The sequence below is a fragment of the Pseudorca crassidens genome, chromosome 10, assembly GCF_039906515.1.
Source record: "Pseudorca crassidens isolate mPseCra1 chromosome 10, mPseCra1.hap1, whole genome shotgun sequence".
Lineage (NCBI taxonomy): Eukaryota > Metazoa > Chordata > Mammalia > Artiodactyla > Delphinidae > Pseudorca > Pseudorca crassidens.
The window spans coordinates 4,550,714-4,567,054 of record NC_090305.1 but is presented as its reverse complement, the minus strand read 5'-3'; the positions used below and the strand labels follow the sequence as shown (position 1 = coordinate 4,567,054).

The window sequence follows — 16,341 nt, the reverse complement described above, 5'->3', positions numbered from 1 at the left end:
GAAAAAATATAATAATATAAAAATATTCATGAAATATTTTACATTTTTTGTTTTGCATTTAAATGTTTGAAATCCAGGGTAGAGTTTATACTCACAGCACATCTCAGTTTGGACTGGCCACACGTCACGTGCTCAGTGGCCCCATCTGGCTTCTGGATTAGACGGTGCTGGTTTGTACCAGTGGTTTTCCTGGGGGAAGTCGTCCCTCTCATCAGGGGGCGTTTATCAATGTTTGCAGATATTTGGGGTTGTCACAACTGGAGGGGATGCTACTGGCATCTAGTGGGTAGAGACCAGGGATGCCACTAAATATCCCACAATGCACAGGACAGTCTCCCATCCGCCACCGCCCCCCAACAAAGCATCATCTGTCCCAGGATGTCAGTAATGCCGAGGTTGAGGAATCCTAGTTTAGACTAATTCCTCTCCCCTCCCCCCCCCCCCCCCCCCCCCCCACCCCGCAGCAGTGAGAATGAGCCAGTTGGTGGCAGGACAGGTGCTGACACACAGGTCTCCTGAGTTTGGCCCCAGGGCATTTCCCTAAGTCTCCAGTGGCCTCCTTCAGGCGGTGATGGTAGTAGGTGTTTCCAACCCTTTTTCCAGCACAGCTCAGTAGATGAGTATAAGTGACAGCACACAGGCCACGGGGTAAGAAACCAAACCCCTCCAGAGTTCCACATCACAAAAGAAACTTTTGTGCTTCATGAAAATTTAGGGAAAATTCATACACTTGAGGACCAGCCCGAGAGACAAAGGAAATGCTGAGGTCAGCAAGGAGCCTGTCGCTGAAGCTGGGCCAGCTCTGGACGGGGGTTGCAGAGCACAGGGTGTCGGGAAAGCATCTTCCAATTAGAGACGACCAGGAACCATTTTCTGAACATCCATTTAAATGTTTGTTCTCATCGGTCAGTGAAAAGCTGGAAATTCCAGTGACCGAGTGTGCTTCCCCTCCCCGGGTCTCCTCGGGGGTCCTTCCCCCGCAGAAGTTTGCAGATACGGAACTTTTAGAAATGTCTGTAGAAGCTGATAGGAGAATGAGTGAGTGAAAGAGTGAATGAACTGCGTGGAAGAGCTGCAGATAGAAACTAGCCTCCCTCCCTGTTTGTTTCAATGTTAAGTAAACTGGTTCTTTTCTATTCTTTCTGGACCCTCGGCCTCCTTTGCTGGCGTTGCTGCTCTGGCCTCCCCACCTGGGCGTCCAGTGCCGACTGCGTTCCTGCGTTTGTCTGGGTGACCTGATTCCCCTGCAGGGGCTGAAGCTGTGAGAGCTCCCTGGGCGCCCTCCTCCAGCCACGGGCCAGGCCCCGGGGGTCCTATAAAAAAATGTCCTTTCCCGGGTCCCACACTCCTGGAGATGGTCAGACCTCGCTTCCTGCATCAGTGACTTCTGAGCACTTCTTGTGCCCATCCAGCCTCCACAGAGACGGCGCCCTTTCTGTGTGGTCCTGCCGACCAGGAGCCCTGCAGGGAGGCGCGCTTTCTACCTGCCACACACTTGCTGGTTGACAAACTCTAGACAGCCTTTCGTCCACTCAGCTGGTGCTTTGAGACTGCTGCTTGTTCCTCTGCCACCTTTGTGCGTTTTGCAGCCCGTCAGCTCAGTAGATGATGTGTAAGCGGGGCTCAAACCAGCTCTGGCCACGGTGTCGTTAGCTCGTGTTAAGGGCAGAGTTAGAGAGGCGCTCAGAGCTGTTTAAAAATAAGACTGGAGAAGCCGTGTGGCTCTCACACGTGGCTCCTTCCCCAGCCCGGTCTGTTTAATGAGGGGCTGGCCCCAAAGATGCAGAGCTGTCAAGAGGCTGAGGGATCCTTGGGAATTCCCAGAGGTCTGACCCATGGCTGCGTCCCGGCCTTTCTCCTCCATGGTCCCTGTTTTTCTCAGGCATCAGCAGGAGACTGAGAATCCCTAACCCCACTGGGTGTGCTGGGTGTCGGGTCATAGAGGCTCCAGGACAACAGTCCCAGCCCTGGGACATGGAAAATATGATGCCTTAAGCTGAGAACGGGAGGCTTGTCTCGGAAAAGAGGAAGAGCAGACTACTTGGAGATGGATCAGCCTCCTTAGTGACTGCCAGTGGTGGGGACAAACTCCTGGTCCCACGAAGCAGCTCATGGGCAGTGCCGGGGCACCAGCTCTGGGCTCCATGCAGCTGCCCACTCTGCTCGCGTGGTGAGCTCGTCCATGGAGGGGGCACTGTCCCAGCGAGGGGATTGCTCCGTCCACTGACCAAGTGTAGCTGAAGCCCTTTCTAGACACCAAGAGCTGCTCTCCTCAGGGAGTTAAAGGGTGTCTTTTGCAAATGATTTTCCTTTCTTCTTCCTCATCTCCTCATTACGTTATTTACGTTAAACAATATGCACAATGTCTTTCTTAAAGAAGATGAAACCTGGAATCTAGGGATCTGTTCTCAGCACAGTGGCTTTTCCGAGATCACTCCCGAGAGCTTGCTTCATCTTGACAGCCTTCGGCTCTCCTGAGATGAACACAAGGCCTGCCTGTGAGGGGTAGGTGCTCTTTGCCTCGGCAAGTCTGGGGCAGCTGGGTAGGGGTAGACCGAGGCTTCCCTGCTGCCGTGCAGCTGTTTGCACACCGCCTCCCCAGGCCAGTGGCTCCTGCAGCTGGACCCGGTTGCATGCAATTCTGCAGCATTGCCTGTACTGCAGACAGATGCCGGGACTGGTGCATACTCCCTAATGCAAACACTAAAAGTAATGGGAGAAAGCGTTCCCTTTGCACCCGGGTCGTGGTTTTGCAGTCGTGCTTGCTGACCCAGCATATCACGTTAGCTGCATCTTTTCTAAAAAAAAAAAAAAAAAATTAATTAATTAATTAATTAATTTTTGGCTGAGTTGGGTCTTCGTTGCTGTGTGTGGGCTTTCTCTAGTTGCGGCGAGCGGGCTACTCTTCTTTGCGGTGCCCAGACTTCTCATTGCGGTGGCTTCTCTTGTTGCAGAGGACAGACTCTAGGCACACGGGATTCAGTAGTTGCGGTGCACGGGCTTTGCTGCTACATGGCACGTGGGATCTTCCCAGACCAGGGCTCGAACCCATGTCCCCTGCATTGGCAGGCGCATTCTTAACCACTGTGCCAACAGGGAAGCCCCGTTAGCTGCATCTTAATGAAAACATTTTTGGATGGGGATGCGTGTCACGGGTGCTTTTATTAAACTGATTTCAGCATATCATTGACCCTGGTCCTCGATGGGGCACAGGGCTTCCTCTGGGGGTGCAGAATGGCCACTTACTCCTCAAAGTGGCCTCGAGGGAGTTAACGTCAAGGAAGGTCACGTCTCACTCTTCCTGCTGCATCTCCTCGCTCCGATGGCTTTATTTATTTATTGCAGTACGCGGGCCTCTCACTGTTGCGGCCTCCCCCATTGTGGAGCACAGGCTCCGGACGTGCAGGCTCAGCGGCCATGGCTCACGGGCCCAGCCGCTCCGCGGCATGTGGGATCTTCCCGGACCGGGGTACGAACCCGTGTCCCTTGGATCGGCAGGTGGACTCTCTACCGCTGCGCCACCAGGGAAGCCCTGCTGGCTTTATTTTTACTTGAAGAGACAGCACAGTGTTTTGCTGGAGGGTGAGTGCCTGAGAGAGTCATTTTCGGGGGGAGGAAGTGGGGATATTGGCACAAGGAAAACCTTATGTTCTAACGGCATTTGTTTGTCTAGGCTTTTCTCTGCTGTGGCTCAAACAGTTGGAAATTCGGATCTCCTTAGGAAGGTCGGCAGTTTGCTTTCATGGTACACAAATGGGTCCTAAAACCATCCGCCCCCCGGGCTAGTCTGGGTTGGAGGCCAAACCGAGCTATAAAAGCTCCTCTGTGCGGGGTGAAAACTCCGAGATGCTGCAGCCCCCTTGGAAGGGTGCTGGTCCAACCCTGGCAAGTCATTACCATTCACTTTGCACGCCTCCCAGAAAGAAAACACCCTCAGACATCACCGAGTCATTTCCAGGCCTCTGCTTTGCCGTCCTCCTGCCCCACCCGCCCCTACTGCTGAGTAGAGCAGCCGGGTTAGAGGAGCGGGCCACCCCTCACCCATGTGCTCCCCAAGGAGGCTGGGGTGGGAAGAACTGGCCGGCCTTTCCTTTGTCATCCCTGCTGCCCTCACCCCCAGATCTCTCTTCTTGGCACTTAGCTCATTTCCCAACAGATTTCCAAAATAGAACTAAATTCAGATCATCAAAGAGCATTCAGGGCACATGCTAATCAGGCTGGGGCCCCAGGCCCGCGCCTGACTCTGCTGGGCCCTCAGGGTGGCCCCTTGCCTGGCTCTGTGCCTCTCCCGCCCCCTGATCTGCGAGCCCTGGGAAAGCAGAATGCCTGGCCGTCTTTCTGCTTCGACACTCTGACCACGTTGCTCACAATCCTGGAGAGCCCAGACGGTCACGCAGCTCCTGCCTGGTCAGGACGCGCGGGGCGTATGGAAGAACTAGGACTTCGGTGTCCGCGAGAGGCGGTACAAGGTGAAGAAATAATGGGGTTCACAGCGAGGTTTAGAGTGGATTCATAAGTGACCGGTTTATGGGCTTTTCCAAGGGACCCAGGAAGTACTCGTATGTAAGCCTCTGCTCTGGGGCAGGGGACACGTGAAGCAGACGGGCTCCTTGCGTTCAAAGAGCTTCCAGTCTGGGAGGGAAACGAGATGTGCAACCAGGTGGCTGGCAGGTGAGAGACCTCCTCCTGCCCCCATGAGACAAGCCTTCCTGCTCTCCCTGCTTCCAGGCCTTTCTCAGCCCAGATGGACACAAAGGACCACAGATTAGACTCCATTGGTCTTGGAGAGTAATGAATATGTTTGCTAAACAATTCAGGGGGCTGTGAAGAGGTGAGGGATTGGGCATTACACGGACCAACACGGTGGAAACTTCTGGAAAAAGGCACCCCTGGACCCATCTGCCTCTCTGGCTCCTGGCCTCCTGAGATGGATGAACTCTCTCCTCTCTTATTGTCCTGTGTCCTGCTGCTTGGCTGTCTCATTCCTCTCTCCCCTTGGCCACCTCACACCACATGCCCCCTCCCCCCTCCGTCCCCTCCCCCATAATCCCCTTCCTCACTTACTTTCTCTGCTTCACTGCGTCGCTCCCTTCAATGGGCTCTTTTCAGTGGCTCTGTTGGCCCCTCTCAGCCTCTTCACAGGTTCTTTCCTACCACGTCCCCCATCAGCCAGGGGAGGCTTCAGGGGGGCACAGCAAGCAAGGGGGAGGGTCCTTGGTGACAGTGCTGAGTTCTCCCTGGGCTCCAAGCTCCTGGATAACGGCAAAGCTTAATCCTCCCAAGCTCTGTGACTGAGCTCTCCCACCTTGTGTGTTCTGGGGAATGACTTACTGCGGAGACCACCCTCGCCCTCCAGACTTAGATAAGACCCACTGCTATGGGTTGAATGTGTCCCCCACAAATTCGTGTGTTAAGTCCTAACGCCCAGCACCTCAGAATGTGACTGTATTCGGAGATGGGCCTTTAAAGAGGTGATTAAGTTAAAATGCAGTCATGGGGGGTGGGGCCTAAGCCAATGATTGGTGACCTTGTAAGGAGAAGATGTCAGGACACAGACACACACAAAAGGGAGACCACTTGAAGACACAGGGAGGAAGTGGCATCCACAAGGCAGGGAGAGAGGCCTCGGAAGAAACCAGCCCTGCCAGTACTTCTAGCCTGTAGAACTGTGAGAATATAAATTTCTGTGGTTTAAGCTCCCTAGTCCGTGCTATTTGTTACAGCAACCTCTGCTGACTGATACACCCACTCATTCTTGTGACCCCATGAGACCCCATGTTCACCTGTGACAAGGCCTGACACAGACCCTCCAAATTCCCATCTTTGTTTCATAAGTGATTAGCTGAACTATTTGCCCCTCAAAACTAGCTAGACACAGGGAGAGACATCTCTTGTTCAGCTGACAGACTCCCTTGATTATAAAAAACATCCCAACTGTGAAATCACCCAGCTGTGACTTGTCCTCTCCTCCCTCTGAAAGTCTAGACACACCCATAGCCAAGACACTCTGGTCTTCAGAGCTGGGATTCTCTCCCGACTGCAATAGCCTGAGTGCAGTCAATGCCTTTACCTCTTTGTTTTTCATTTTTTCACAGTAGAAACTGTTATTAATTGAGCATTTGCTATGGGTAAGGCACCGTTCTAAGGACTATACATGTAGTATTTCATTTAATCCTCACCATAACCCTGGGAGCTGTGCATGTTTCCCCCTATTTTTTTGAAGAGGAAAAGCAGAGTAACTTCTCACATCCCATGAGAGGACACGGCAGATTTGGGATTTCACAGGCAGGGTTCTTTCTCTATATTCTGTGCTATGGCTATGAAGTCTCCCACATTAACCATTAATACATTCGTTCTTGCTGTACTAATAATAGAGATGGAAAGTGCTCTGGAAGGCCAGGAAGTAAGAGGCTGGGGAAAGCTTATGAGAAGGTGGCATTAGAGGGGTGTACTGGAGGCTGGAAAAGGCTTTGTTGAGTAGAGATGAGGAAGGATGTTACAGGTTAAGAACAGGCTCTGTGTCCTTCAATTAGAATTGGGCTCTGGACTCAGGAGAGCTTTTTGGGACCAAGATGCAGACTTAGGAACCATGTGCATGGAAGCAATGAGGGATGTTGAGAGAGCCTTTCAGAGCAGCAGGAGGATTGATGAGTTAGTGAGAAAAGGCAAAAAGGCATAGATTACTTTTTCAGGAAGTGTGATAGTAAAGGAATAGAGAAAAATATGAAAATAATTGAGGGGCCAGCAGGCAGGGTCAAGCAAGTGCCTGAAAATGCATGTAACTGTGGCTTCCCTAATGCCTAGAAATACTGGGCTAAGCATAACCTTATCTGGTCCTTTCCCAAACCCCGTGAGGCGGGTATCATAACCACCTCTGTATTACCGATGAGGAAACTGAAGCTCAGAAAGGAACTTGCAGGATACAGAGCAACCGGAATGCTCATTCATGCGTGGCTGGTGGGAATACGGATGGGTGCCACTGTCTCTGAAAACAGTTTGGCATTTTCTACCAAGTTAAACATACACTTACCATGAGACCTAGCATTTGCTCTCTGAGTCATTCATTCTCTTCAAAAGAAATGAAAACATGTCCACGTAGAGACTTAACCACTAGTCTTCACAGCAGTATTACTCACAGCAGCCCCCAAATGGACACAGCCCAGCTATCCATCCATAGGTGAATGGATAAACACGCTGGGGTATCCGTACGATGAGTCGCTACTTTGCAATTAAAAGACCCCAAACTACTAAGATGAGCGCTCACCACGGCTGGATTGAATAACGCATTATGTTGAGAGAACGTAGCCACGCACAAAAAGAGTACAAACAGCGTATGACGTGATTTTGTTTATACCAAACTCTTGAAAAGACAAGTGACAGAAAGCAGGTCCGTTGTTGCCTGGGGCTGAGCACGAAGGTCTGGGAAGGGGCCTCACGGGAGCGCTTCTGAGTGATTGAAATGCTTTTACCTTGACCGTGATGGTAGCTACACAGGTATACATTTGTCACATAGGAATATTTTATTGCATGCAAATTATACAGGTCATAAAAATTTAGAAACGAAAAAGAAAGCGTCACATGTATTGACATGGAATACCTTAAAAATAGGTCACAGAAAACTAAGCCTAGAATTACATTAAAAATAATACAATTTTAACTACGTCCCCATCTATGTAAATGCATGGTGAAGGATCCAGAAAAAAAATGCAGCGAAGTGATAACCGGATGTCACCCAAGGGGAAAGGAGTGAGATGGAGGGGGACTTTCCTCTTACAGTTAGTATATGTTCCTTCTGTATCGTTTGGCTTTTGTAATCAGTATGCATGTATTGTTTGTATACTGGTTTTTAAAAAAAGGTGAAAAAAGAAACACATGCAGAAAAACTCATGTCCCAGTTCCCATGAGTCTGATCCCAGTTCCGACTCCAAAGCTGGAAGCTAAGAGCCGCTAGGCGTGGGGCTCCGCCATGAAGGACCGCGGTTGCCTGCCCATCAACTCCAGGAGCAGGACGCCAGGCAGAAGGGGCAGGGGTGCTCCTCGCACGCTTACGTGGAAACACAAAGCATGTGGAGGAATGCCTCGGACTCTCCCAGTGTCCCGTATAATTTGGCTACAAAGCCAAGATAATGTGAGCAATTTTTTTGTTGTTGTTGGTAAGTGTTTTCTAGGGACAACCAAATAATCTAGTTTCCTCTTGATCAGTGGCTCTTAACTGGGGGCAACTCTGCCCCTCAGGGGACATCTGGCAGTTCTGGAGGTACTTTTGGTTGTCGCAACCTGAGGGGCAGAGGTGCCACCGGCACCTAGCAGGCAGAGGCCAGGGACGCTGCTACACACCTACCAAGACAGGACAGCCCCACGGCAAAGGGTTATCCTGTGGGAAGTGTCGGCACTGCCCAAGCTGGGAGACCCTGATGCAGACAGCACTGCTTCTGTGATACTCTCCAATCTGGTTCAAGAAATAAAAAGAAATCACCCAGTTTGCTTTAGTGATGGAAGCTGATGCTTATAGAAGTGTTCTGTCTTTAAATATTACGAGCTGTAGTGTGGAAATAGAAACAACAGAATAGTCTTCTTGTTTCTGGACAAAAGTTGGTCCTGGGCAAATACAAGAGAGAACTTGGGAGAGAACTTGGCCAGGAGCACGGTGCCCGGGGTCCTTGCTCTGTAGCACTGCCATGTGTCTTTGGGAGTTCTGCTCTCCTCGGGGTGGAAATAAGTGTCTTCAGCTCTTTTCTGGCTCCAACAGTTTTTATTCTCTAACCAGTCCATGCATGAGTCAGTGTGGAGAGTTGCTAAAGCACAACAGGAAGAAGGAAGAAGAAGCCCGTGGTGCTCTGCCCTTCCACACCCAACTGTGCTCCCCGCGTGCCCGGCTTCCTGTCCCTACACGGGCTTGAGAAGCAGCTGTTGAGAAAGGAGGGGGTGGAGAGGCAGGAAGGCTGGCCAGGGGGAGGTCCCCAAAGGCTGGCCAGGGCACCGTCCCAACTCGGGGCAGAGGGACCTCTGTGAGACGTGCTTCCACACTGGGGTCCAGGGAGCTGTGACATGCCAGTTATTCTCAAGAAAGAAATGATGACTGGCCCCGACATTTTGATGCCACTCTTTGAGAAGACATATACTCTTTTCTGGGACGAATTATCGCTCACTTCCCTTAGTTCTTATTAGTCTCAACTCCAGAAGCTGAAATTTTTTCTTTGCTATTCATGCAAGAGGTTTGAGTTGTTTGTTTTGTTTTCTGAAACAATTGAGAATAGGTGATTCTAAAAATATACCTAGTGGACACATTTTATAGGTCATCTATACACATGGTAAGACATTTAAATATGAAAAAGGGTATACAGTGAAAAATAAGTCTTCTTCCCAGCTCCGGGGTAGATGTTCCTTGTTTTCGTCTCAAAATGGTCCCGGGGGAACTGAAGAAGTTGGAGAATTGCTGCTTTAGAGGAGAGAACGTCAAACTGAGGGGACTCTTTCTTGTGACATCTTAGGAAAGGAGGCCGGAGGGGCCAGAGTCCAGGAAGATGACACTCAGTTCTGGACAGACATCCACAGCGAGATAGACCGCTGCACACAGCTTAGGTGGTTGCCCTGCTGCTCTATTGATAGAGGAAAAGGAGAAAAAGTCAAGGGATAGGAACAAAGCAAGAAGCTGAGGCTTTCGGAGTTACAGGCTGGAGTTCTACTGGTTTTCTTCCAGAACAGTCCACACTAGTGTATTAGCCAACCACTTCTGTTTTTCCTTCTATGTCATCATTTTCAGAGTAAGTGCTTGGCTAATACAGGGAAGTAACACAAGTTAGAAAGAATAGGATAGGGTTTCTTCATCTTCTGTGTTTTCTTAGAACTCTGTTGTCTTCTTTCTGTGTTTAGCGTGGCCTTTAGGGGCCATTGGTGCCCGCAGTTACTCAGTGCCGGTGTATCACGCTTGAATCTCACTGGATTCCCGGGCATGTGGGTACCCTGGGGTTCTGTGCTCCTGGCATCAGGATCGTATGAATGGGGCAGCAGGGAAGGGTGGGCACCACGTTGCATACACCTCCTCTGCTCACGTGCATGTTTCCTTGCTCCTCAGGAGCAATGAAAAACACAAGTTCAGAGATAAAATTATTAGAAATTTCAAGATGGCAACGGCAAAGCATTAAACGAAGCTTGGGACCCTTGTGAGCACAGGGCCCTGTGAACCTGCACAGATGGACGACCTGTGAAGTCGCCCTGCTGGTCTAGACGTGAAACCAGGACTTCTGAGGGCTCTGGAGACCATGAGACAAGATGCCTAGGGCCAACCCCTGTGCCCTGAGGATGGGAGAGCCAAGAACTGAAGGAACTTGGGTTCCTGATGACATCATTGAACCACTGGTTTTAATCCCCTGGGAACTTACTGGACTTCTTATCACCTGAGATAAAAACAGCCTTGTTTTTAAAGCTGGTTGGAGCTGAGTGTTCTGTTTCTTGCAGTCAAAAGCGTTCTAACGTATGTAGTGGGACATTCTGTTGTTAGTGGGTAAGCGCCGTCCTGTTTTGCTTCCTTTTTCCTCCCTGGCTGTGTGTCTCTGCTCCCTGCTGCTGACAAAGGTGGACACATAAAATTAGGGGCCACCTAGTCCATCCAGATAAGACTTTGGAACTTAGAAGACTGAAGCGGCCCAGCTGGCAACCAGGCCCTGCTGTCAGATTTTGGATGGAATGCCATCCCACACCGTCCCCAGCCAAGACACCTGCCATCCTGAAGATGCTGTATTTACCTGCACTGCCCTCTTCAGGCCAATGGATGACCTTGTAAGAGTCACCTGTGACCTGAAGAAGCCTGGTCCAGTCACACTCAGGGTTAAATCAACTCAGGGAGTCTCGCTGCCTCTCTGTGTTCGTTCCTCAGGCTTCCAACTTCAGGGCCATTCAATTTAGGAGTTTAAAAAAAAAATAATAGTAAAAAATTAGTAAATCTGAGACCCCCAGAAAGTGACCCCAGAAAACATTAGCTAAGCAGCAGAGCTATAGAAAATCCTTGTCGATACGTAGACAATTCTACCGGCCTGCAGATGTTTCCACATCCTTCCTGGACTTGAGAAGTGCCCGAAATTGCCTCTGGGAATTGTACAGACTCTGGTCTCACAGACTCAAAGCCATCTCCCTTGTAATGAACACAAGTCGCTGGAGACCGCTAACAGGGACAGTTGGGCAATCTTGTTATCAACATTCTCAAGTGCCTGCAATCCTTAGAATCACAGAGGTTTATGGTTGGAAAAGTCCCACAGAGTTTAAGCCCTACCTGATGATCCAGCCCCCCCCCCCCCCCCCGTGGAGGTAACTGAGACACAGGTGTGATCTGCTCAAGGTCAGCAGTTGATGCCTACCTGGGATGAGGTGTTTTGATCTCCTCCCCGCCCCCTCCACTCCCTTACCGCTCATGCTAATTTATTACAGGTCCTGTCTCTACAGCCTACATTCTCTTCAGTATAAGATTACACTTTTTTCCCTATTACTTCCCCCTCTTCTCCCTCCTCCCCCAAAGCTGCTGAGTGTACAGCTGAGATCAGTTAACCAGGAACTTCCTGCCAAGTGGGTTCTGCCCAGGTGGCAGATCTGCAGAGCTGGGTCCGAGGGGAATCTTGTCTGTATTCTTGCTGCTATGTGTTTCACATCATCCTTGAGCTAATTTTGTCAGGCTCAGAAATGTGCCCAAGTGACTCTGTGAATACTTCGAATAGCAGAATGTTGAATTTAGAATGTAGTCTTGCAGTTCTCTAACTATGCTCCAGGGAACCCCAGGGGGTTCCTTAAGGGGTGCCTTCTGTGAGCAGGTGGGGTGGGGAGCTGAGCAGACCTTCTTCCCCTCCCCTGAGTCATTTTATTCAACTGGGGAAGATTTCTCAAGAAGAAAGGTTTCAGTGCTACAAAATGGCTTATCACAATGGATCTGGTCCATCTGGAATAAGATGAGATGACTGGATCTGGGCAGCCATTTTGGATCATGAGACAGAAGCCATCTGTGGAGGGTGATGAAGCCACAAAATAAGACAAACTCAAGCCCCGCTGGTCATGGGCTGCCTAGGTTCATGGGAGAGAAAGCTCAGTTTCTAACTAAATATGGGGAAGTGGAGGCTTGGCAGGAGGGTAGAGGAACTGTGATCTCTCCATGCACAGGTGCACTAGTGACAGAGCAGGGCTGGACAGCTGGTCTGAAGACTTCCCCTCAGGAGTCACCTCGTGGAGAGGACTTAGCGCCTCTGAGAAGCCGTGTGTGTGGCTTGGCTGACGGGTGGAGCTGCTGGAACCAGCTCTGTGGTGGCTGCTTATCTGGGAAAGGAGGGGCACAAAGTCAACACGGACCGAGTGACTACTGGGTGACAGACACTGAAAACCTATCCATGCCCTGGCTCTGAGCAGATGTCCCCAGCACCTCTCCCGTGGCAGCCCCTTGGGACAGACACTGCCCTGCCTGCCTTTCCTCTGAGCCTCAGGGCAGCAGCAGGAGAAGCTGCAGCCTGTCTCCGAGGTGCAGGCCCTGAGAAGGTAGGTGACTCAGGGCAATGCAGCTGGTAAGGGGCAGGGCCAGGTCCAAGCCATCTCCTGGTCCCCAGCGTGCTGTGCTGGGCTATACCATATCCCAAGACAATTCTTATTTTGTTTAAAGCCTCAGGAAGCCAGCAGCTGCCAGTAGCACATGAGCCTTCCAACGACTTGAAACTCAGTAACAGAATAGAATAAAAAGAATAGAATAAAATAAAGTAAAATAGAATAGAATAGAATAGAATAAAACAGAACAGAATAGAATAGAATAAAATAGAATAGAATAGAATAACTTGAATTTCCCCTTACCCATCTAGAGAGTGGCAGGCCTCCCTCCATGCCCGTTCTCGTGGGGACACCGCCATCATAAAGTGGAGTCCTGAGCTGCCTCCCTATCCAGAGTCTTCCGTGAGTCACCACATGCAGCCCAGCCCGACTGGAAAACATTGCTCATCCCGCCTAAGCTTTGGGCGGGTCTGGGAGCAGCCGCCGCCTTGGGGACCCGCGGGGCCTGTGAACGAGTGACGGGGCGATCACAGTCGTGTGCCGTGCAGGTCACGAAGTGTGCATGAGGCGCCAGGCTTCCGTGGTGCAAGAAGTTTCCAAGTGTCTTTCAGTAAATGGTGTGTCTCAACAGCCTGCCAGCAGCTCTGGGAGACATTTCAGCCCAGTTTGTTTGCCCGGTTTGAGGCTTCTTCCTGCTGGACCCTGTCCAGCCTCTTGATCATCTAAATGTTCTCTGCAGAGACTGGGGGTCATTTTGAATAAGTGGGACTGATGTGTGTGCTGGGAGGGGAGAGGTGATGGGGAGAAGAATGGGAAGGAAAGCACGGGGGTCTGTTTTAACCCTCCTGGGACGTGTGACGCTGTCAGCCCTCTGAACACTGGCCTTTTCAGCGCTCATACTCGCCGTCTTTGTTCCCCGCTTTTAGGGGATGTGGTTAAAAGTCGGTGGTAGTGATGGGCCTGGCGGTGGGGTCTTAATATCAAGGCTTGAACTCGAGGTTTGCTTTGCCAGCTCTAGAGGAAAACACGCTGTCCCTCAATTTAAGAATCAAACCATAAATCTTTATGAAGACATTCAAACTGAAATGGTAAACTGAATGAATTATTCCAAGTGAGCACAAAAATGTATGAAGAAATTCAAGCCACAGCCTCCTTTGGCATCTTTCTTATTAATTTTTAACTAGTTATTAACTTACGATCATATTCCCTCACTGGAAAGCGATACTTTTTGACATTACTCCTGAAGAAGAACCCGTATCTCTGAGGCAGCTCAACTTGAATATTCCATTTAGTTATTTGCAAACTAAGCAAAGGACAGGGCGATTCTCAGCAAAGTATCTCTGGGCAGATCGATGCCAAAGATGAGGCCTGGGGAGGGGCTTGGTGGCCCTGGCCCCTCGGTGGCTGGAATGGCTGCGGTTGGGTCAGCAGAAGTGGCCGCTGCCTGCCCCACCCTGACCCCTTCTCACGTGGGTGAACACCTGGCAGTGCATCCCTGCTGCCCCCACCCCCGGGCTGGGCTCTGCAACAACGGGGTACATCCCGGGGGCGCGGGGCTCCCATCTTCCGGGCTTTGGGAGCTGCGTGGAGTTGTGGGAGCAGCATAGTGAAAACAACGTTCTCTGCTGCCACGCTGCTTTCTGACCTGGAGGGCGCCCTGCCTGCCTGCGCCCAGTGCGGGATTCGGGATGGAGTCCTGATGAGGAGAGGCACGCTGTCCACCCCAAGGGACAGGTGTTACTTGGTAGCGCGGGTTTTCAGGGAGCCCCTCGGAGCCCCTCGCTGCTTGTGATGGCGGTGAACACAAGCACTGGGTCAGCAAACCACCAGGACCGCGCCCTGAGTCTGTGTCACACACGGGAGGTTTGCCTTTGTTTTTGAAGAGGGGACGTCTCTAGTCTCAACTATGTGCTTCTTTGCCTCCCCCCACCCCTCACTGATTTCCTTTTCTCCGGGGTCACAGGACACTCAGGAGCTGGGGAAGGGGTCAGGCTGGACCTCTTGGGACAATATTCCTCACCACCCTCTTAGGGGCTTGGAGAATCGGTGGCAACCAGTGACGTTTTCAGGGTTTAGTAACCAGTCAGGGTCCTGAGCTCTGGGCACAGCTTTCTTTAGCTCTTTAAGGTTGGGATTAGAGGCGCCTGGAAGCTCGTGCAGGAGAGAAATGAACTATCCCTGCTCGGTTGTGGACGGCCGCCAAATGGACAGCTTTGAAACACTCAGCCAACAGCCTAGAGGGTCCCGTGGAACAGCCTTGGAACAACTTTCGGAGAAGAACGATATCTTCCCCAACGGCTCAGCATCTGCCTGGGTGGCAGCCAGAGCCCGTGAGCACCGCAGCGCTGGGGTGCCTGGGGTGAGGCTGGTGGCCATAGCAACGGGACAGAGCGACCAGGTCCCTGGGATTGAGAACAGCGGATAAGATGCGGTCAGGCAGGGGAGGTGCAGGGTGGAGAGGGGAAGGTGGGCTCGCCTAGAGGGTGGAGCCACCTTCCTGCTGTGGATGAAGCCCTGCGTGAGTCCATCACAGGCTCCAAGAAGCAGGTGCAGTTCAGTGGGGAGCTTGTTAGACGCCCAGGCTATAATCGACCCGTTGGCTCCATCAAACAGTAAATTAGCAGCCGCAGTACTGGCTGTGCGCCACCAACCTACTGTGGGCTGACCCTTATCGAAATATTTACGTGGACGATGCTCTCCCAGGACCACGATAAGAGAGTGCGTGGTATTTCCCCCCACCGATTTTCCCGTAAGTCTCATCCTCACGCCGCTGGGCAGGAGAAGGCACGGAACCCACCCCACGGGGAGAGATGGGCGGTGTGTGGGAAGCCTGCCGCTGGAGCTCTGGGCCCCGTGCAAAGCTGTGAGTTCCAATCCCAGCAACGCCACGACCCATCACGTGACCTCTCTGTGCCTCGGTTTCCGCACCCATAAAATCGGGGTGGTGAGATGGTCAGAGTCTCTCCAGTTCTGAATTTCCGTGTGTCTGTGGACTGAGGAGTAAAAGGTTACGAGGCACTTTTATTGGTTATGTCGTCTTCATTTTTCTCCCTCCATTTCCTTGAAGCCATCAGCCGGAGTCGAGGACAAGCTTTACAAACGGACAGGTTTCTTTTTCTGCCCTCCCTCCTCCGCCCACCCTTCTCTCCCTCTCTCCTTCACTCCTTTCCTTCCTTCTCTTAAAATTTAATTTTTATCTTATTTTATACTAGAGTCTAGTTGATTTACAATGCTGTGTTAGTTTTAGGTGTACAACAAAGGGATTCAGTTATACATCTACATGCATCCATTCTTTCCTGCCTTTCGTCCTTTTTTATAATTTAAGTTTTATTTTATTTTGTATTAGAGTAGAGTTGATTTACAATGCTGTGTTAGTTTCAGGTGTACAGCAAAGGGATTCAGTTATACATCTACATGCATCCATTCTTTCCTGCCTTTCGTCCTTTTTTATAATTTAAGTTTTATTTTATTTTGTATTAGAGTAGAGTTGATTTACAATGCTGTGTTAGTTTTAGGTGTACAACAAAGGGATTCAGTTATACATCTACATGCATCCATTCTTTCCTGCCTTTCGTCCTTTTTTATAATTTAAGTTTTATTTTATTTTGTATTAGAGTAGAGTTGGTTTACAATGCTGTGTTAGTTTTAGGTGTACAACAAAGGGATTCAGTTATACATCTACATGCATCCATTCTTTCCTGCCTTTCGTCCTTTTTTATAATTTAAGTTTTATTTTATTTTGTATTAGAGTAGAGTTGATTTACAATGCTGTGTTAGTTTCAGGTGTACAGCAAAGGGATTCAGTTATACATCTACATGCATCCA

The 16,341-nt window shown here is 50.5% G+C and overlaps 2 long non-coding RNA genes across 2 annotated transcripts in view; one reads left to right on the top strand and one right to left on the bottom strand.

Annotated features, from left to right (window-relative positions):
- The window catches only part of LOC137231527 (uncharacterized), a 92,315-nt gene that overhangs the window by 59,769 nt on the left and 16,205 nt on the right, over positions 1-16,341 (top strand). The gene's annotated exons all lie outside the window — the stretch shown is intronic.
- Positions 7,502-13,048, bottom strand: LOC137231525 (uncharacterized). The gene is made up of 2 exons (XR_010946640.1): positions 12,820-13,048; positions 7,502-9,599 (listed from the first exon to the last, which is right to left on the bottom strand). It is a non-coding gene; the product is annotated as an uncharacterized lncRNA (long non-coding RNA).